Source organism: Schistocerca nitens, chromosome 4 (genome assembly GCF_023898315.1).
Source record: "Schistocerca nitens isolate TAMUIC-IGC-003100 chromosome 4, iqSchNite1.1, whole genome shotgun sequence".
In the NCBI taxonomy this organism is placed as follows: Eukaryota; Metazoa; Arthropoda; class Insecta; order Orthoptera; family Acrididae; genus Schistocerca; species Schistocerca nitens.
In genome coordinates, this window is record NC_064617.1 from 56995620 (window position 1) to 57018081 (window position 22462).

Sequence of the window (22462 nt, forward strand, 5' to 3'; positions counted from 1 at the left end):
GAAACCACGCGAAAGCATAATTATTCCATTCGGTGGTCGGCTGAAAATTTGATATACTAGAAACTTCTTAACATTACGTGCCCCCAGACACCAGCAGTATCAGTCTCGTGTAGGTTCCAGCTGCAGATGTCGGAGTCTTTGTGGGGACCGTTCAGTTACAATAACTGACTACACACAACGGCTGCTACTGCATTTCACGAAGTCAAACTCCAGATGCATAGTGTGACTGCGTTATACTGGTCTGTGCAGGTATCTTTCACGTTACCCGTCGGCAGGAAACAAGAAGATGGCGCATCAGAAATAGGAATGTACGACTACTGACAAATGGACCAGTTACAAAGACTAAAACACAAACTGTTCAAAATTATCCCACTTCTGTTCCAAAACGTGCCATGTTTTTTGTAAGTGAAGAATCCATTACAGCCCGGCATGAACTCTGAATGGAAAATTCCACGCCATCATCCGACTCCGCGATATAACTGGCGTATAGCCATAATTACGAGCTTATGCAGCCGCGATATGTATCGTAATGAAGCAGAAGGATTTTCAATTTCACAGTAATGTTCCGCTGATACCAAGGGGCTAAAGGAAGTAAATTTCGCATGCCGTTTTTCTAACATTCGTTATGCGAGGAAGATAACGCATACCTACAGCGTTTCAGGATCGACTTTCGTCACGACAAATGTGAATATGTTCTGCAATTCCGTAAACATTTTGTAGGTGCTAATTCTTAGGACTGGAGGAAGAATTTATCACACAAATAAAGCAGTCTCGTTGCTGTAGTGGTGTTGTGTCATTTGGCAAATAGGACGATGACACTGAGATATCTGTATCTATACATATAATAGAAAATAAATGTCTGCTGCTGTTACTATGAACTTTCGCAAACGCCTCAATATCAGTGGGAGGCTTATTCAGTTTGCGGAATGTTTGCACATAGCTCGGCACGCTGAAGAAATAAAAAACAAATCATATATTCGAATGTAATTGCTGTTTTGTCGAAATCCGACATTCTGAGCCCGTGACTGTGAACAAAATATAGGTTGACTCTTGTTGTTGTTGTGGTCTTCACTCCTGAGACTGGTTTGATGCAGCTCTCCATGCTACCCTATCATGTGAAAGCTTCTTCATCTCCCAAGACTTACTGCAACACAATTCTTCTGAATCTGCTTAGTATATTCATCTCTTGGTCTCCCTCTACGATTTTTAACCTCCACGCTGCCCTCCAATGCTAAATTTGTGATCCCTTGATGCCTCAGAACATGTCCTACTAATCGGCCCCTTCTTCTTGTCAAGTTGTGCCACAAACTCTTCTTCTCCTCAATTCTATTCAATACCTCCTCATTAGTTATGTGATCAATACTCGATGTTAACAAATTTCTTTTCTTCAGAAACGCTTTCCTTGCCATTGCCAGTCTACATTTTATATCTTCTCTACTTCGACCATCATCAGTTATTTTGCCTCCCAAATAGAAAAACTCCTTTACTTCTTTAAGTGTCTCATTTCCTAATCTAATTCCCTCAGCATCACCCGACTTATTTCGACTACATTCCATTATCCTAGTTTTGCTTTTGTTGGTGTTCATCTTATATCCTTCTTTCAAGACACTGTCCATTCCGTTCAACTGCTCTTCCAAGTCCTTTGCTGTCTCTGATAGAATTACAATGTCATCGGCGAACCTCAAAGTTTTTATTTCTTGTCCATGGATTTTAATACCTACTCCGAATTTTTCTTTTGTTTCCTTTACTGCTTGCTCAATATATAGATTGAATAACATCGGGGAGAGGCTACAACCCTGTCTCACTCCCTTCCCAACCACTGCTTCCCTTTCATGCTCCTCGACTCTTATAACTGCCATCTGGTTTCTGTACAAATTATAAATAGCCTTTCGCTCCCTGTATTTTACCCCTGCCACCTTTAGAATTTGAAAGAGAGTATTCCAGTCAACATTGTCAAATGCTAGAAACGTAAGTTTGCCGTTTCTTAATCTTTCTTCTAAGATAAGTCGTAAGGTCAGTATTGCCTCACGTGTTCCAATATTTCTACGGCATCCAAACTGATCTTCCCCGAGGTCGGCTTCTACTAGTTTTTCCATTCGTCTGTAAAGAATTCGCGTTAGATTTTGCAGCTGTGAGTTATTAAACCGATAGTTCGGTTATTTTCACATCTGTCAACACCTGCCTGTCTCGTACATCTTGCTCACCAGATGGTAGAGTTTTGTCAGGACTGGCTCTCCCAAGGCCGTTAGTAGTTCTAATGGAATGTTGTCTACTCCCGGGGCCTTGTTTCGACTCAGGTCTTTCAGTGCTCTGTCAAACTCTTCACGCAGTATCGTATCTCCCATTTCATCTTCATCTACATTCTCTTCCATTTCCATAATATTTTCCTCAAGTACATCGCCCTGGTATAGACCCTCTATAAACTCCTTCCACATTTCTGCTTTCCCTTCTTTGCTTAGAACTGGGTTTCCATCTGAGCTCTTGATATTCATGCAAGTGGTTCTCTTTTCTCCAAAGGTCTCTTTAATTTTCCTGTAGGCAGTATCTATCTTACCCCCAGTGAGATAAGCCTCTACATCCTTACATTTGTCCTCTAGCCATCCCTGCTTAGCAATTTTGCACTTCCTGTCGATCCCATTTTTGAGTCGTTTGTATTCCTTTTTGCCTGCTTCATTTACTGCATTTTTATATTTTCTCCTTTCGCCAATTAAGTTCAATATTTCTTCTGTTACCCAAGAAGTTCTACTAGCCCTCGTCTTTTTACCTACTTGATCCTCTGCTGCCTTCACTATTTCATTCCTCAAAGCTACCCATTTTACTTCTACTGTATTTCTTTCCCCCATTCCTGTCAATTGTTCCCTTATGCTCTTCCTGAAACTCTGTACAACCTCTGGTTTAGTCTGTTTTTCCAGGTCCCATCTCCTTAAATTCCCACCTTTTTGCAGTTTCTTCAGTTTTAATCTACAATTCATAACCAATAGATTGTGGTCAGATTCCACATCTGCCCCTGGAAATGTCTTACAATTTAAAATTGGTTCCTAAATCTCTGTCTTACCATTATGTAATCTATCTGATACCTTCTAGTATCTCCAGGATTCTTCCATGTATACAATCTTCTTTCATGACTCTTACATAGAAGATAACAGCAACCAGCAATTTTTACAGTGCTATTTATTTATTTAAATACCACCGTAGCCGGTTTCGAACATTACAGGTTCAACTACAGACGGCTAGTTCACAAAAAGTAAAAGCTAGTGCAAAATGTTTCTTGACGTGGACCAGGCGTCTGATGGTGAACCTGTAATGTTCGAAACCGATAACAGCACTATTTAAATAAATATTGGTTGCTGTTGTCTTCTATGTAAGAGTCAACCTATATCTATTGTATTTATAACGAATATTTTCGTTTATAATACACAATTACGCATGTGACTACTGTTTTACGGCTGAAGGACAGTTCGTTCCCCAATCTCACCGTCGGGCATCCCTTAATTATTTTTCTATTTTTTCTCTCTTAACCTTCTTCATGCCAATGCCTTTGCCTAGCCCTTTTCGTAGGAGCTGAAGGTCGATTATTTCCAACACACTTAAGACAGACAGCGAAAATAAATGATTTAGGTTTTTTCTCCTGGGACGGTTCCCTTAGAATTATTTCCCATGTTGAGAAGTAATGAAAGTATCTGAGGTCATGACTCCCCTAGACTTTGAACTACTTAAACCTAACTAACCGAAGGACATCACACACATCCATTCCCGAGGCAGGATTCAAAGCTGGGACCGTAGCAGCCGCGTGGTTCCGGACTGAAGCGTCTAGAACCGCTCGACCACAGCGGCCGGCTGTACTGTTGCAGATCGCCAGGGAGGAATGTATTGTTGATTGCACTTTTCTAGCCACCGACAGATCTCAGTAATAGTTTATCAGGATTATGGGGCAGGCATATAAGCAGACAACTAAAGACAAATAGACAAGCTGTAAAATTTTTCAGCCAAAGCTGACAACAGTCCGCACCGTCAGAGCAGAAGTGCGGTGGAATTTGAGCTTACGCAGAAGTGGACGAAACACTAGAGAAGAGGCACTCTGCTATAAAAAGATGTGTGTGTTGGATCATTTGTGTTTTTCGGTTACCTGTGCAGTCTCAGAACAGCGTGTACCCGCATAATATGGTACTTATTGTGTTGTGATTTCTCACCATTACAGGCGTATGGGACTCGCGGATTTTATCTATTTTGCTGAGGTATTTCTCAGATATTTTCCGGAAATGATTTCCTGGATTCGTGCGTGTTTCAGATTTCTCTTACAAATGTCATTATAGAGGATGATTTCGCTGAAAGGGAGGAGAGTACAGAGAATGATCCCTAGATCATAAGCGGCAAAAAAGATCTTACGCACAAATGGCTGGAAGTGCGCAATGTGTGTGCCACAGCGTAATCATTGATTCGTCACGGCTGCACGCTACAGTGCAGTGCACGACGTGAACTCATGAGACTACCGTTAGACAAGGTGTTCCACGTGGCTTCCACGGACCCCTAAGTGCAGAAAAGACGCAGCAGCGAGACATTCAGAGGTGCCACCCAGCACGTACGAGGTGGACTCCACGCCCCCGCAAGCGGAAACCTAACTGGTTGAGGTCCGGCGACCAGGCGAGCCACGCGACTGGTCACTTCGTGCTGTCAATGGGCCGGAAGAGATACAGTCAGGACGCACGGAAATGCGGAAGTGAGCTGGAGGGCCGTCACTCGGCATCCACGAGGGTCACGTCTCCCAGCAGCCGAGGCAGGCTCTCCTGCCGCAAGTGGAGGTAGTCTCTGCCTCGCCTTTGAGGGGTTGTGGGAGGATGGCTGGTCCCACGAGGCGGCCGCCGATAATCCCTGCCGACACACTGAAGCCGAACTGGTTTCTGACAGTGTGCTGTCACTGTAGGATGGAGATCCTTCGTAGCCCACAGGGGTTAAGGCTCTGTATAAGGAAAGTAAAGCCAACTTGCCAGTGGCCGCCATTTTGGGCCCACTACGCCGCTGGTGATACATTGACTTCTGCAGCATATTTAGCCCTGTATGTTAAGGAAGTGCACTCAATCGTCTAGTGCACTGATAAAACTGATCAGTGGCTTCAAACGGAACACGTCGGATATTGAGCAACAAAAAATCTAAATTCAAATGGCTCTGAGCACTATGGGACTTATTATCTAAGGTCACCAGTCCCCTTAAACCTAACGTAAGGACATCACACACATCCATGCCCGAGGCAGGATTCGAGCCTGCGACGGTAGCGGTCGCGCAGTTCCAGACTGAAGCTCCTAGAATCACTCGGCCACACCGGCCGGCCAACAAAAAAATCTCAACAAATTTAAGCTAAATGAGTCGAAAAGCATTCGTTGTGGTGAGCATGAAACGCAGTTGTTTTCCTGCTGTCCTTTATTAGTAGCGAAAACAGATTTCGCAGTTCTTGTTGCGGTATCGAATTTGAACACCTGTTTTCGTAATTAGCGTTATATTTGAGCTATCCAATAGTCAGCAGCACCAAAGGGAACCACTATTAGTTCCAATTTGAACACCTGTTTTCGTAATTAGCGTTAAATTGGTCCTATCCAATGGGCAGCAGGACAAAAGGGAACCGGTATTAGCTCGCAAGTGCAGGGAAAAACCCATCGCTAATTGAAAGCTCTATATCTACTTCTTGTTCTTCCTGGTCGGTATTACGAAAATTGGCCCATTGTCTCTTTGTTTATACGAAATAAACCATTGGGTTCAAATATATACGCGTGGTAGTTTAGTAAATAGAATTGGTAAACGTGCCTATATGATTACGCATGCTTTATATTTTGGACACATTTACCCCATAAAATTTTGTCTGCAAATTGTTTTATGAAATTAAGAGAAAGATTTCGAAAGTACAAGAGAATACAATATTTTTAAAATGTGTTCGAATAAAACTAGGCCTTCGATCATAAGTAGGCTGTAGGAAACAAATGTTGGTTAGCTGTCACGTTGCGATAGTAATTATAGGCTCATGGTAACGTCACTGGTTATTGAACGAAAGGTTGTAGGTTCGCTACTTGCATAGTGCGAATATATATATATATATTTTTTGCGGATTATATTGTGTGTGACGGAGTACAGTTTATTATTTTGAGCATCCTAAATATAAGTTTGAACCATACTATACAATCAGGTCAATTTTTTTTACCAGTCATGATAACTTTGTATGATACCACTCACTATTTCTCGTTTTATGCGCCAACAGTGGCAGGCTTATCTCTAAGATTTCTATTTTGTAGTTAAATTACCATTACATCATTCTATTAGGTCTTCTGACTGTTTTTGCTTTTCGAATGGACTTGAAACTAACAAAAATGTGAAAAGGAGACAAAGACAGAAGGCCATAAATGAATAAAATTAACTCAATTGTTAAGTCGTGTTCCTGCAATCTTTCCCATGGCGACCATGATCAACCCAAAAAACAAGAAAATGTATAAGGACTTATGCTGCAGTGGTCAGACATTGAGAGTTTTCCTCTCCTCTTCCGCCTCGAAACAGCACTGAGGCATTATTCTATTTAAAACTTGGAAAATCCACAACACTTCCTATGCTTGACACGTAACGCTTGGGCCCACAATGGCTGCTAATGCCACGTGACGCGGTTTCAGCTAATCCTGAACTGCGGACGGCGGCAAACGCAGGTGAACAGTATGGCTTTATACAGAGCCTTTACAGGGTTGATGTTGGGAAGGTAGCCCCTGACAGAAATAGGCTCATTTGTGAATAGGATGGATGACGGGAATCCCAGAGCCGCGGTAACCTATGAGACGAACCGGCAACAAAAGCTGAGGCCCGTACGTAGGGACCGAGTCGGCCTGTGCCCGGTCGGTTTACCGAGCCGTCGTGTCTCAGCGCTGCCCTGCCTGACGTACGTCCGGACCAGATGGAGTCGGATGCTTCCCAGGGATGGGAAAAACCGACCCGTTAAAACCGAGAGCGGTATGAAACTTCCTGGCAGATTAAAACTGTGTGCCGGGCCGAGACTCAAACTGGGGACCTTTGCCTTTCGCGGGCAAGTGCTCTACCAACTGAGCTACCCAAGCACGACTGACGCCCCGTCCTCACAGCTTTACTTCTGCCAGTACCTCGTCTCCTGCCTTCCAAACTTTACAGAAGCTCTCCTGCGAACCTTGCAAAGAGCTTCTGTAAAGTTTCGAAGGTTGGAGACGAGGTACTGGCAGAAGTAAAGCTGTGAGGACGGGGCGTCAGTCGTGCTTGGGTAGCTCAGTTGGTAGAGCACTTGCCCGCGAAAGGCAAAGGTCCCGAGTTTTAGTTTCGGCCCGGCACACAGTTTTAATCTGCTAGGAAGTTTCATATCAGCTCACACTCTGCTGCAGAGTGAAAATCTCATTCACAAGACCGGTAGTTGTTTAGTCTCGGTTGTGACAAGTGTTTTTTATTATTTACTAACAACCGAGTGAAAAACCGAAATATCAATTAACCATAGCAGCAGTGCAAAAAATTTTCATTTTTAAATAAATCTATTTTTAAAAAAGCTGTAATTATTATTTTTAAAATTTGCGTTGGTTTGAAATATTGCGTTATTATAGAAACTGTGAAAAGGGAAAAGTGCTATTTCGATAACGACGCCGACAGAAAAGAGCAACAAACACCTGGCAGTGTTGCTTGACAACAGTCTCCTCGTTGCCGTGTGCCGTGCGACGTGCAGTGCGCAACATTTGCCCTCACCTGGTCTATACGGTGGTGTCTCGGTGTCGTCGCCGGACATCCGCTGAACTGCACAACGGCAGCAACTCTAGTCTCGAAAAATGACGTAGCAACCAAGTACAATGCTTCATTTCCTTAGAAAATTAAAGACTTGTCTGCCATTTCTAGGGAATAATAAATTAGAAAGGAACTTACGGTAACAGTAATAAATTAAAAACTCAACAATTCATTCACAGTATAAATAAAAATATAAAGTAGCCGATCTGCTGTCTGTGCCTACATAATATGCCTTTATCCGCTTGTAGGCCTTGAAAACGGACAAATTAACACGAAAAACAGTGTGCTTCAATATCTGATTTCACTATTTACCGTCGACTGTTCGTTATGCCCAAATAGTGCTATGATCTCCAATTACAACATGATTTTAGATTAGAGTTTAGAGTTTAGTAGGAGAATGGCGGTGCTTTTTGTAGCACTGAACCCCTTAACACTTCTCGAGAACAGCAGTGAACCATGAACGGACTAAGTTTTCCTTTATTTCCCTATTCAATTTAACAGTTCGCTATTACTCAGTCAAAATTTTTCAATCTCTGTTCGATTTGTACGTTTATTACAGAAAATAATGAGAACAAAAAACCGAAAATCGAATATTTTGTGTAGTTTTAACATTCAGGTTAACCTGGTGTGGAGAAAAAACGGTATAACCGAAAGTCGGTTGTTTCAGCGATAACTGTAACTGCCATCCCCAAGGCCTAGTGCCGATTTGCGAGCGCACCGCCATCCCGGATAGCGTTACTGCCGTCCTGACTGTGCAGCGAACACTACTGGCACAGACAGAAAATTTCCGCTTGACTGCCATATTCCCATGTGTACTTTCAATCAGTGAAACCTACACTGTCAAAGCTGTTTTCGCGTCACCCTTAGTTATGCGTACCTCATTCGAAACGCATTTCCGACCATATGTCTATAAGACCTTCTTTTGCTCCTTTAGCCTGTCAAGGATCCTTTCTTGCAGTTTGTCCTAATTTAGCAAAAATCATCCCGTGCACTATGGCCGAGACAACGTCCGAATGGAAGGCAGGACCAACTGGGCGCTACGATATCTGCAAATCTTAAGGCATCCAAAATACTACATTTGACTTCTATCCAATAATGAGTGTGACGTAGCTGACAACATTAAAGACGTAGTCAGTAACACAGAAATTTCACTGGCAGTTAGGCAGTACTTTCTAGAGTAACATCGTGCGCCAACTCATAATACGAAGTTCTACGCCCCAGTTGCCATTCGTCTTCAACCATTTAACGTCAGCCACCTGCACAACCTCCAGCAGTCGTTTCCATGTATAGTCTTCAACTATACACACCCACCTCTCTCCCGCATGTCTTGTAATACCCACTCTCCTTCAAGGTAACAATGACGTCGTAAAGCCACTTCACAGTTTAATGTTTGTAGGCAAGATGAAAGCAGCGACTGTAACTATAGGACAATAAACGAACACAACAGTAGTAATGGCCTGGAATGATTACGGTAAACTAAGCACTGTTTTGAAGGCTACTGTTCCGACGAGACCGAAAACGAAAGATTATAATCAGTGTTAATAGTTTCCACTTGCAGCCTTGCAACATATAATTTTTCGCGGAAACAAGTCATAAACAGATGGTACCTCACCGAACAATGGAAAGAGGCGTGTCGAGAAACACTAGCAAAATTGGAAAAGAAACGAACACGTTTAGATACAGACCGGAGAGGAAGACGTAATCATTACCGCAGTGAGCAGAAGACACAAGTAGACAGCAACGCAGCCAGACGACAACATGCAGGTTGAGCGAGAAAATGCTTTGTTCGATTCCTAGGGATAAGGAAACACCACAGCCTTCTCTGATGATCAAGATGCACCACCACTAGGAGACAAATGCAAGTGCTCCATCGTTATCATTCCTAGTAGAGACCCCTTGTAGTCGTCCCAGCTCTGATAATTGTTGTTGTTGTTGTGGTCTTCAGTCCTGAGACTGGTTTGATGCAGCTTTCCATGCTACTCTATCCTGTGCAAGCTTCTTCATCTCCCAGTACCTACTGCAGCTTACATCCTTCTGAATCTGCTTAGTGTATTCATCTCTTGGTCTCCCTCTACGATTTTTACCCTCCACGCTGCCCTCCAGTACTAAATTGGTGATCCCTTGATGCCTCAAAACATGTCCTACCAACCGGTCCCTTCTTCTTGTCAAGTTGTGCCACAAACTCCTCTTCTCCTCAATCCTATTCAATACCTCCTCATTAGTTATGTGATCAATACTCGATGTTAACAAAATTCTCTTCTTCAGAAACGCTTTCCTCGCCATTGCCAGTCTACATTTTATATCCTCTCCCCAAATAGCAAAACTCCTTTACTACTTCAAGTGTCTCATTTCCTAATCTAATTCCCTCAGCATCACCCGACTTAATTCGACTACATTCCATTATCCTCGTTTTGCTTTTGTTGATCTTCATCTTAAACCCTCCTTTCAAGACACCGTCCATTCCGTTCAACTGCTCTTCCAAGTCCTTTGCTGTCTCTGACAGAATTACAATGTCATCGGCGAACCTCAAAGTTTTTATTTCTTCTCCATGGATTTTAATACCTACTCCGAATTTTCTTTTGTTTCCTTTACTGCTTGCTCAATATAAAGATTGAATAGCATCGGGGAGAGGCTACAACCCTGTCTCATTCCCTTCCCAACCACTGCTTCCCTTTCATGTCCCTCGACTCTTATAACTGCCATCTGCTTTCTGTACAAATTGTAAATAGCCTTTCGTTCCCTGTATTTTACCCCTGCCACCTTCAGAATTTGAAAGAGAGTATTCCAGTCAACATTGTCAAAAGCTTTCTCTAAGTCTACAAATGCTAGAAACGTAGGTTTGCCTTTCCTTAATCTTTCTTCTAAGATAAGTCGTAAGTTCGGTATTGCCTCACGTGTTCCAACATTTCTGCGGAATCCCAACTGATCTTCCCCGAGCTCGGCTTCTACCAATTTTTCCATTCTTTTGTAAGAATTTTGCAGCTGTGACTTATTAAACTGATAGTTCGATAATTTTCACGTCAACACCTGCTTTCTTTGGGATTGGAATTATTATATTCTTCTTGAAGTCTGAGGGAATTTCGCCTGTCTCATACATCTTGCTCACCAGATGGTAAAGTTTTGTCAGCACTGGCTCTCCCAAGGCTGTCAGTAGTTCTAATGGAATGTTGTCTACTCCCGGGGCCTTGTTTCGACTTAGGTCTTTCAGTGCTCTGGAAAACTCTTCTCCCATTTCATCTTCATCTACATCCTCTTCTATTTCCATAATATTGTCCTCATGTACATCGCCCTTGTATAGACCCTCCATATACTCCTTCCACCTTTCTGCTTTCCCTTCTTTGCTTAGAACAGGATTTCCATCTGAGCTCCTGATATTCATGCAAGTGGTTCTCTTTCCTCCAAAGGTCTCTTTAATTTTCCTGTAGGCAGTATCTATCTTACCCCTGGTGAGATAAGCCTCTACATCCTTACATTTGTCCTCTAGCCATCCCTGCTTAGCAATTTTGCACTTCCTGTCGATCTCATTTTTGAGTCGTCTGTATTCCTTTTTGCCTGCTTCATTTACTGCATTTTTATATTTTCCCCTTTCGTCAATTAAGTTCAATATTTCTTCTGCTACCCAAGAAGTTCTACTAGCCCTCGTCTTTTTACCTACTTGATCGTCTGCTGCCTTCACTACTTCATCCCTCAGAGCTACCCATTCTTCTTCTACTGTACTTCTTTCCCCCATTCCTGACAATTGTTCCCTTATGCTCTCCCTGAAACTCTGTACAACCTCTGGTTCTTTCAGTTTATCCAGGTCCCATCTACTTAAATTCCCACCTTTTTGTAGTTTCTTCAGTTTTAATCTACAGTTCATAACCAATAGATTGTGGTCAGAGTCCACATCTGCCCCTCGAAATGTCTTACAATTTAAAACCTGGTTTCTAAATCTCTGTCTTACCATTATATAATCTATCTGGTACCTTCTAGTATCTTCAGGGTTCTTCCATGTATACAACCTTCCTTAATGATTCTTGAACCAAGTGTTAGCTATGATTAAGTTATGCTCTGTGCAAATTATCTGAGAGTAACATCATTTTATTAATAACGGGCGACGCCCACTTGTGCAAAACGATGGGAACTAAAAAATGTAACATTCTTAAATAGAATGTTTCCTACCCAATCCAAATTTAGGAAAAGACTGTTCCCTGTTACATTTCGGTCTCAAATGTGCAAGACATGGAGTGTACACGAAAACTGACCTAAATCAATGCCCGCACCGTATTCCCCATAGGAAGGCAGTAAAACACAAAGACGAGTGATTGCGTATCCAGGTAACTCGCAGCCAGTGTATTGGCGTAATTTCGTTCGTTCTCGTGCCCAGCACCGAACACTAATAACTCAGTTGGGTCATCCCTTTCACCAGGCAGAGCAGGAAACAGAGCTTCACGACTAGTGGACGGCTAGTCCTCGTCTCCAGGAATCACGTGCCGTAGTAATGAGTTCGTGACTTCCCAGAAAGGCTATCCCTGGCAACGCTTCAATAGCTAACAGCGACGCACTTCGATTCGGCGCGAAGGATAACACGCTTGCACCTCCGCCAACAGGTTCTGCTAATGCCCACTGCGGACGCTAACGGCAAGAATGTCAGAACATTTGATTGTTTCGCAAGGCTGGCTGAATCAGCTATCGACATTTCACAACTGCAATCCTTTACGAGAAATTGTCAATTTCATTCCGCACGAAAACCCACCCGTAGAGGAATGGGTTCCCGATGTAAGAGTCACGTTTACGACACACACTGGGCTTCCAATTTGTACAGTCCTCGAAGTAAGCTCGCCGGACGACGTATAAGTCAGTCCCTTCAAACAGACCGCGGCTCGCTTTGGCACGGCTGTGTCTGGAATGGCGCTCGTACAACCTCTGACGTAAGTCACGGCGATGAAGTGGTGTACACGTTGTTTCATCAGAAGTATCCGGACACGTATTAGTGGACATTAATAAGGACTGCGTCCGCCATTCGCCTTTATGACGGCCTGAACTCTTGTAGGGGAAAAAAAGAAGGCAATGATGTTGCACACAGGGATCTGGTGCTAAGTTGACATTCTAACTCTCCCCAAGACTTTTCCACTGGGTTCGGATCGGAATTCTGGACAGACCAGTGCATTTCAGAAATGTCCACAAACCATTGCCTCACAAATTTTGCTCTATGACAGGCTTCAATGACATGCTGACACAGACAGTCATCGTCTCCGGAATGTTCCTCTACTGTCCGCAGAACACAATTCTGTAACGTCATATCGATCCGCATTTAGCGTTTTCTTAAGGGACTCCGGAACGCCCTATACTTGCAATGTTAAAATAACGCTTATAAATTACATCTTTCCTCACAAAGTATTTGAGGTAGGAAGTTGAACTTTTTACAGATTATTTATTGGAATATGGGCTACAACTTAACACAGGGATTTTACAAAATTTTAGTTCAGTTATTAAAGATGATTTTTTTTCAATTGTAACATTTTTTTGCAATTTTTTATTTATATATTCAAAAATATACAGTTTTTTGGAAAAAGGCTGTGTTAAATTATGCAGAAGGTACTGTGTAACATTTACTGAAAGTTTGAAACAATATGTTTGGAAGATCCTTAGAAAACATGTAATTAGTATGAGAAAATAAAAGTTTTGGGAATCGAGCGACAAAGATTGGATTAACTTTTTAGTGCATTCCAGGTCCATAGGATGGATTATCTTCATCCTCTGCAAACTCCTCCTCCAGCTTCCTCTTGTTCCCCCTCCTGTTTCCTCTTGCTTGTATTTCTAGACTCTTTACAGCCCTGTCTGCAGCCCGAAGGCGTTCCTTGTCTAAAGCAAGCATCGCTCGTACCATGTTAGAACCTATCTTCATTCCCATATTTCTAAATACCTTGCACCTTACAATGTTGCCAACATTGAAAGTCGCAACAGCATCATACACACCAAAGTGAAGTGTTTCTATTCCAACAAATACAGTCTTGGGTATTCACGACCATATAACACTATTTACACTTTCATTGCGTTTTGAGTTTTTCCGTGAATACACTTTTTCAACAGTTCAGGTGCTGCTAAGTCTCTGAAAATAGGTTTTATCACCTCCATTATTGCATGAGGCAGACTATGCTTATGAGTGTACACTTCACCAGTTAGCAATCCTTTGTTATATTTACACCAACTGTCTTCTTCTTTGGGACACAAGCTATGTTGGGGATTTTCATCGTCTTTATTGTTTACAGTAATAACACATACAGTTGGCTTTCCAACATTTCTCCTTTTCTTAAAAGCCTTCAGAGGATTTCTAATAACTTTACTTTTACTCATTATTATACTTCAACAAAACAGAGACTCAAGAAACAGAATTAATTACGAATATTTTCGAGATAACGACAGAGTAAATAAACATGAAACAATCGACAATCACACCAGCGATATATATTGAACCATCACAGGTTAGCTACAACACATACTTTATCTCACATCACTAAAATGTACCTGATGAACACGGACGTTAATAATAACACCATTTGACAGCAGTTTAACAGCGCCACAGTGGGTCACGCCCATGTAGAACACATTTCAAAAAAAATTTAAAAATAGTTGTAGTCTTCGGAATTGAATAAATTATATATCTATTAAAAGGTAATAGTCTGTAGATTCATAAAACGCAAAAAAGTAAAAATTGAACTTTTCATGATTTTGAGCCTTTCCGGAGCCCCTTAAGCGCTATAGGGAGACCAAGCCCTAACCACAAAAAAAAATACCCTCACAGCGTAACACTACCCCCTTTGTACTTCACGTTGTCCAGGCATTTGCCAAACTCGAATCTTTCCATCGGACTGCCATGAGGTACAGCATGATTCGTCGCGTCGCTGTCACTCTTTACACCACCTCAGGCGAAGCTTAGCATCGACTCCAGTGATGTGTGGCTTATGAAGAACTGTTCGTTCGTTGCACCGCATTCTTTCTAACTCTCTGCGCACAGTCATTTCGCTGGCTGGACTGCTTGCAGCACTTCGAAACACTCGAGTAATCTCTTCCACTAACTTCAAGCTATTTTTTACAAACCATACTCCCTAACACTCGACGGCCACTACCCGTCCGAGCACGAGGTCTGCGTGGCCCTGGTTTACCTGCAGCTCTTCCTTCTCGTCTGCACTTCACAAACACATCACCGACACTCCACTTGGGCAGCTTCAGGGGGGATGAAATGTGCCTGATGGATTTGTTAGTCATGTGACATCCAATGACTAGCCCACGTTCGAACTCACTGAGCTCTCCTTACTGACTCATTCTGATGTTAACTACTTCTCTGGTCACAGTGCTCCCCGCCCTGTTTTACACCCGCAGACGTGCGTTACTACACTCGTAATACCGTATGGAGTATCACTGGTGTCACTGAACCCAGCAGTTTAGGATAGCAATGTGGCAGCGAGCGCAAAGGACGTGTAGTAGCTGTTCAGTTACTGATAAAACACTCGTAAGAAATGGGAATAAAATGATACAACTAGGTTACCTTTAGCGTTTGGACATAATGGCCAATAAATGCGTCGCGTTTAGCAGTAATTTCTTGTACAGCAGCAGGAATATGCAAAGACATCTTACGTCTTTTTACTTTTGAACTGTATGTAAGCCTAAATAATTATATTACAGTTTGTCTTATCGGGAATATCGGCAGTATTTGGTTTGTGTACATTTTAGGGGGTTTAATAAAGTAGTATTAACAGATTTGCTTTTAACTAGTTTTGATCATCTTCGGCTTTTCTTCGAGCAGTATGTTCGTTATGAAACTGCTCCTATAAGAAGAACGTGCTATTTGACGTTGATAACATGTGTCTATATTCATCTGAGTATTCTAACGAAAACTAAGGTCTGCTATACGCGTGTATACACACATATCAAAAAAAGTTTTGCATCACCCCAGTTCCCAGAACTCATAAAGATAGACGTTGACTTTGGATATTGTATCAGAGACACAGTCCTTCTGACTGTTCAGAGATCCGGCGGGGTCAGGGATTTTCTCTGCCTCGTGATGACTGGGTGTTGTGTGCTGTCCTTAGGTTAGTTAGGTTCAGGTAGTTCTAAGTTCTAGGGGACTGATGACCATAGATGTTAAGTCCCATAGTGCTCAGAGCCATTTTGTTCAGAGATGTCACTAAACTCGTCCAAAGATGTAAACAACCATCCATGAGCAGCACCTATTAAACGGAGGGGGTCCCGAGAGCCGATCAGTTCTACTCATTCCACCAGGAAAGAGGTACACGGCTCGTGTTGTCTGTAGCTCAACCATGCCTAGACCGTCCATACCGCGGTTATATCCCGTCCGCATTGTTACTTTGTACCAGGAAGAGCTCTCAAGAGGGGAAGTGTCCAGGCGTCTTGGAGTGAACCAAAGCGACGTTGTTCGGACATGGAGGAGATACGGAGAGACAAAATTGGTTCAAATGACTCTGAGCCTCCCACCATAGCGGTCGCGCGGTTCCAGACTGAAGCGCCTACAACCGCTGGGACACACCGGCTGGCTACAGAGAGACAGAAACTGTCGATGACATGTCTCGCTCAGGCCGTACTGCAGTGGATGACCGATACCTACGGATTACAGCTCGGAGGAATCCTGAAAGCAACGCCACCATGTTGAGTAATGCCTTCCGTGCAGCCACAGGACGTCGTGTTACTACTCAAACTGTGTGTAATAGGCTGTATGATGCGCAGGTTCACTCCTGACGTCCATGGCGAGGTCCATCTTTGCAACTACGACACCATGCAGCGCGGTACAGATGGGCCCGACAACATCCCGAATGGACCGCTCATGATTGGCTTCACGTTCTCTTCACCGATGGGTGTCGCATGTACCTTCAACCAGACAATCGTCGGAAACGTGTTTGGAGGCAACCCGGTCAGGCTGAACGCCTTAGACACACTACCCAGTGAGTGCAGCAAGGTGGAGGTTACCTGCTGTTTTGGGGTGGCATTATGTGGGGCCGACGTACGCCGCTGGTGGTCATGAAAGGCGCCGTAACGGCTGTACGATATGTGAATGCCATCCTCCGACCGATAGTGCAACCGTATCGGCAGCATATTGGCGAGGCATTCGTCTTCATGGACGACAATTGGCGCCCCCATCGTGCACATCATCTGAATGACTTCCTTCAGGACAACGACATCGCCGGCCGAAGTGGCCGTGCGGTTAAAGGCGCTGCAGTCTGGAACCGCAAGACCGCTACGGTCGCAGGTTCGAATCCTGCCTCGGGCATGGATGTGTGTGATGTCCTTAGGTTAGTTAGGTTTAACTAGTTCTAAGTTCTAGGGGACTAATGACCTCAGAAGTTGAGTCCCATAGTGCTCAGAGCCATTTGAACCATTTTTGACAACGACATCGCTCGACTAGAGTGGCCAACATGTCGCCAGACTTGATCCCCATCGAACATGCCGGGGATAGATTGAAAAGGGCTATTTATGGACGACCTGACCCGCCAACCACTCTGTGGGATCTACGCCGAATCGCCGTTGACGAGTGGGACAATATGGACCAACAGTGCCTTGATGAACTTGTGGATAGTACGCTGCGACGAATACAGACATGCATCAATGCAAGAGGACGTGTTACTGGGTATTAGAGGTACTGGTGCGTACAGCAGTCTGGACCACCACCTCTGAAAGTCTCGCTGTACGGTGGTACAACATGCAACGTGTGGTTCTCATGAGCAAAAAGGGCGGAAATGATGTTTATGTTGACCTTTATTCCAATTTTCTGAACAGGTTCCGGAACTCTCGGAACCGAGGAGAGGCAAAACTTTCTTTGATATGTTTATCTAACTTGACGCTCTTCTCATAACACGGTTCTGCATTGAATGTGTTAAACTCAACTACTTATAGTACGCAAATATTTGCTCAACTACAGAAATTCTTTAAACCAACTCTTAAAGCTTACAATGCCATTTCGTTTCAGATAATCGTGGTAGAACCACACGTCGCCATCTTACCTCGCCAGATTTCAGGTTTCAGTAAACGCTATGTCTTTGCCAGTTTAGTAATGTATGTCTGTGTTTATACCGGTGCGACCGCCTCTCCTGACATCTAGTGGTCGATTCCGGATTACACAGGGGTGTCCGAACGCTTTTCCTTTGATTGTGCATGTGCCAGTAGGTCGTATCACAGTAAGGTGTTTAGATGTGGAGACGTGATAGTACGGCTCAAAGAAGCAATAGTGTTCGAAAGTGCCCGTCACCAAACAGTGAATAAAGTTGGCCGATCTTTGGTTTATCAGCGCGGGCTGTTCAAGTGGTGTGTCACTTCAGCTTACTCATTCCGATTACCGTGAACTTAAACCACGACGTTCGTTTCAGCTTTTTCTTTTTTTTCGTGATGCCTTTACTTGTTCATCTTCATTGTATGTTTACTGTTGACAGCATCGTATTTCTAGATTTTCTAGATGCCAACAGCCGTGTGGACAGGGCTGCGACCGTACGTTCCTGGTTTGAAGAACGCTCAGGCACCGCCTTGGCACCTCGACTGGCCAGCAAAATCACCCTACCTCATTCTCACAGGAAATGTCTGCGATCTGATGACGAATGACTGCACTTAACTGTACGTAGCATACCGACAGGGTTAAGCACTCTCTACGACAGCAGACTAAATATCATTTTTCGCTGCTCTAGACAATGTAGACGGAAAACTATTTACCATGTGGGTGTCCAGCATTATAGAAATGGTGTTCAGACCGTACCCTGCGGGATTCCCGTCGTTAGTAGCGTTAATGCCTTGACTTGCACCGGTTCTGGTATGGCAATGTAGGGTTGAAACACAAGCAACGGTGTGCGTTACAGTCGTAGGCAGTCGACATGGGTCTGGACAAGGTGAGCAGGGCGTCAGTCGTAAAGCTGTTTTATCAAAACAACTGCTCTACGCCAGTATCGACACATTAAAGGAATACCGAGAGGTCATTTTTCCGTGCAGGATTTAAAGAACATGTTTCGGAAGTTAAGGCGATTTGGGAATTGCTTCTGGGACAGGCCGACGGCCAATTGCGCCACAAACTGTTGAAAGTTACTCCTGCCGTGGCTGAGAACTACGGACACATTGTGCGATATTCAGACAGTGGACGAGCTGTGTCACGGAAGCTGAACATTCCAAGGTCCACCGTTCTAAAAGTGCTGCGAACTAATGTGTAATGGTATCCGTAGTGATTTGCCAGGCTATTGTGGATGCAGATGGTCGTCGCGTCGAGGTTTGTAACGTGGAACGTGAACGTGGTAAGCAATTAATAAATTTACCCTCTCAAGTGCAAACTAAAATCGGTTTCTTTCAATGGTTTCTTCGTTATTTCTCTTCTGCGTGTCCTTGCAAATGTTTCGACAAAGTTTCACTCTCCTGCGATCACTCGTTTTTCACGTGGGCCTTCTCAAGTAGGGTAAATTTAATTATAACGACGCTGCACATAGAACTCGAGGTATGAACGAATTTGTGCAACTTCACGATGTAGGATGAGCATAGGCACCAAACCAGTGATGTTTATCATACCTATAAGTAGTGTTTTCTTATAAAGTATTAAGAAGCATACAATGTGTGTCTGGTAGAGCGTACATAGAAAGTACCTTCACTGCGTGAACACCTGTAGCTGAATGTGTGACTGGTTGATTCATTGCCACAAGTGGGCAAACGCAGCTGCTTCAGTTGACAAACTGTAATTTCGAGGTTAAAGGCCAAAGTGATCTCCCCATCAGAGGGAAACATTCTACTGAGCTAACCAGAGAGATGATTCAGGTACAGGTCGTGAAATTAGCGGAGGTAGTTTCTAAGGTTCATGTAGCTGTAACATAAGGAAGTGTGTCAGCTTCTAGAACTGCGTTCCAATATTTTTATAGGAAGGTAAAAAAAAAAACACTGCTGTGGATGTAGAAAGTTTTTATTAAAACCGTGACAGGCTTTACGATAATTTTGGCGTATCCTCTTGTGATGGAAACAGGGATCAGAAAAGAAGTATTTTACATTTCTTTTCCTTTTTACACTGCCTTATTAAATATTGTTATATGGAATTAAAAACCTCTACAAGCGTTTGTCAAATTAATTAAATGGCTGTCCCTAAAACAAAGTAAAACGAGTGTTTGGTACGGATAGAATAAAAAGAGACACCCTGAACTTTTTATTAATTCGACAAATGGTTGTAGAGGGTTTTAATTTAGCAATGACGTGGAGGACGGGGAGAGACTTCAGGACAGCACAAAATAACGTTGTAAGCAAACTTTATGTGAGTACCTAATGTACAGGCTTATTCTACCCATATAGCAGTATTTACTAAGACAGTGTAAAAAGAAAAAAAAAGTAAAATACTTCCTTTCTAGTCCCTGTTTCGTTCACAAGAGGAGAAGCCAAGATTGGCGTGACACTGATCATGGTTTTAATAAAAAAGTTCTACAGCCACAGGAGTGTTTTTTGCGTTATAAAAATGTGAACATTTGGCTGCGGTTTCCCGCTGTTCAAAACAATGTGAACTTTCGAATAATTTGGAATGAAAATGGAGAGAATTAGTCGGTAGTGTCGGCTGGTGAAATCTGCGTACTAAGACGCTGTTGTCGGCATACGTTTGTGTTTGTACTCCTAAAGCCATCTTGCTGTAATTGGCGGGGGATAGTTTTGGTACGACTCTAACTTCACGTAGGAATAACGGCCGTCGTTAAGGCTCCATATGAAATGTAATTCCTCTAATTTCCTCATCGTGCTGCCGTTGCGGACGTATGGGGGGGGGGGGGGGGGGGGAGCGATACGTTTGAAGTAATATCGTGGGCGAGTCTTCCTGGAAAGTACGCTCCCCGAATTTTAACAGTAAATCTCTCAAAGGTGAATAACGCCTCTCTAGTAAGGTCTGCCATTGGTGTTTGTAGAGCAACTACGCCGCCCTCTCGCGTCGGCTAAACGGCTCTCTCGTTTCCAGCCTTTCAGAAAATATGGAGGAATGGAGGAATTAGGGCAAACATCTCGGTGACGAAAACCACGTGCAGTGAAACGGCGGAGGACGGATGATCATAATAAAGTCTCTAGAGACATGCTCATATAAGCAATGTGTCTAATCAGCGGTATGACAGTAAAGGCGGTGTTAAGCCTGAGGCCTTCAAGCGCATAGAACTAATGTGGGGGACACTTGAAAAATGTTATTAAACTTGAAGAGAACGGTATTCGACTAGCGTATTCTCCAAATTCAACTTACGTATCTGAAACATAGACTCTGATTGCATCTCTGAGTGGTGTCTTTCCAGTATTTAAAGAGGACACCAGAGGAGATAGTAAAACTACAGACCTATACTGTGTCCAACAATTTTTTTATTTTTTTACTTTTTTTATTTTCATTTTTAATTTAATTTATTTTATTTTATTTTTTGCCGCATGATGACTTCCTGGTAGACGGAACATCTTTTTCATCAAAAATACCTTATTCTACAAGTATCGACTCTATACATTTTGATTTTGCTTTTCCCTTTCATGAGACACATATGTCGATATCAGCATTCACGTTGATGCAGTGTTTTATCAGTTCCAAGAAACTTTCAACATACTTCACCAAAGAAACAAAATACGTCTTTACAGGTTGCCTATTAGAAAATGTATGTGATTATATTAAATGCCTCTAGAAAACGGAATGAAGTAGTAGTAGTTGTTGTTGTTGATGTCGTTGTTATTGTTGTTGTTATTTTTTGGGATCAGAAGATATCATCAAAAGCAAAATTAGCATCATGCATACCAGAAGCAAGTGCTGACCCCACTACCTGATAAATCATTTGTGTATAATGAGAACACTTTTGCTGTGGTACTATTACGCTTTCGTGAGGCACCGCGTTGTTGCTTTCATTTCTGTTGAACATTCGCCTTCCGGTACAACGTGCTGTCTGTAACAGTCAGAAATTCATAGCGCCAATCAATCACTAATGAAGATACTCCTCATTGGCGTACTGTACGTATTTCGGGTACCAGTCAACAATGTGGTGCAACGCGAGACAACGTGAAGCACAATTTTGCACTACAACTTGATGTATTCAGCCCTGGCCACGTGATAGTTATAGTTGCCGCTATCTTCGGGAACATAATTTGGTTTATCGTTTAATGTTTGCCACGGGCGTCTACGAAGACTTCTTGCTAGACGGAACATCTTTTTCATAAAAAAAACTTGTTCTACCATCCCCGATTGTATCCATGTTGATTTTGCTTTGTTAGTTCACGACACACGTATGTAGGCGAGAATGTTGGTGAGTAGCTGAACATCGTGCTTGGAGTCGCTCAGAAAACAGTGTCAGACTGTCTTACCTCTTTTTTTTCTTTTTTTTTTTGTATCTACAAACAACCCATTACCATGTGCTGCATTCCAACAAACATTAATTAACATTCAAAAATCGAGCAATAAAAAATGGTTGAGGACAGTTGCAGGTGCAGATCGTCGTCAATCAATTAAGGTCCATTGTCAGCTCGTGTCAGGCGCAGGTTGCGTCAGCGGAAATTCTTTATGAAATGAGAAGCTGACGTGTCCTAATTACATTTCAAGTACGACCTTGTACAAGTCACTCGAGGGCAGTTTCGCTGGACAAATGTCCGCTGCTCTGACATTTATCACACGCAACAGCATCACGTGAGCTGACCTCTTGTCCTATGAGGCCGGTTGCCCACGAATACACCAGCGGTCCTCTGACTGCAGGATTAT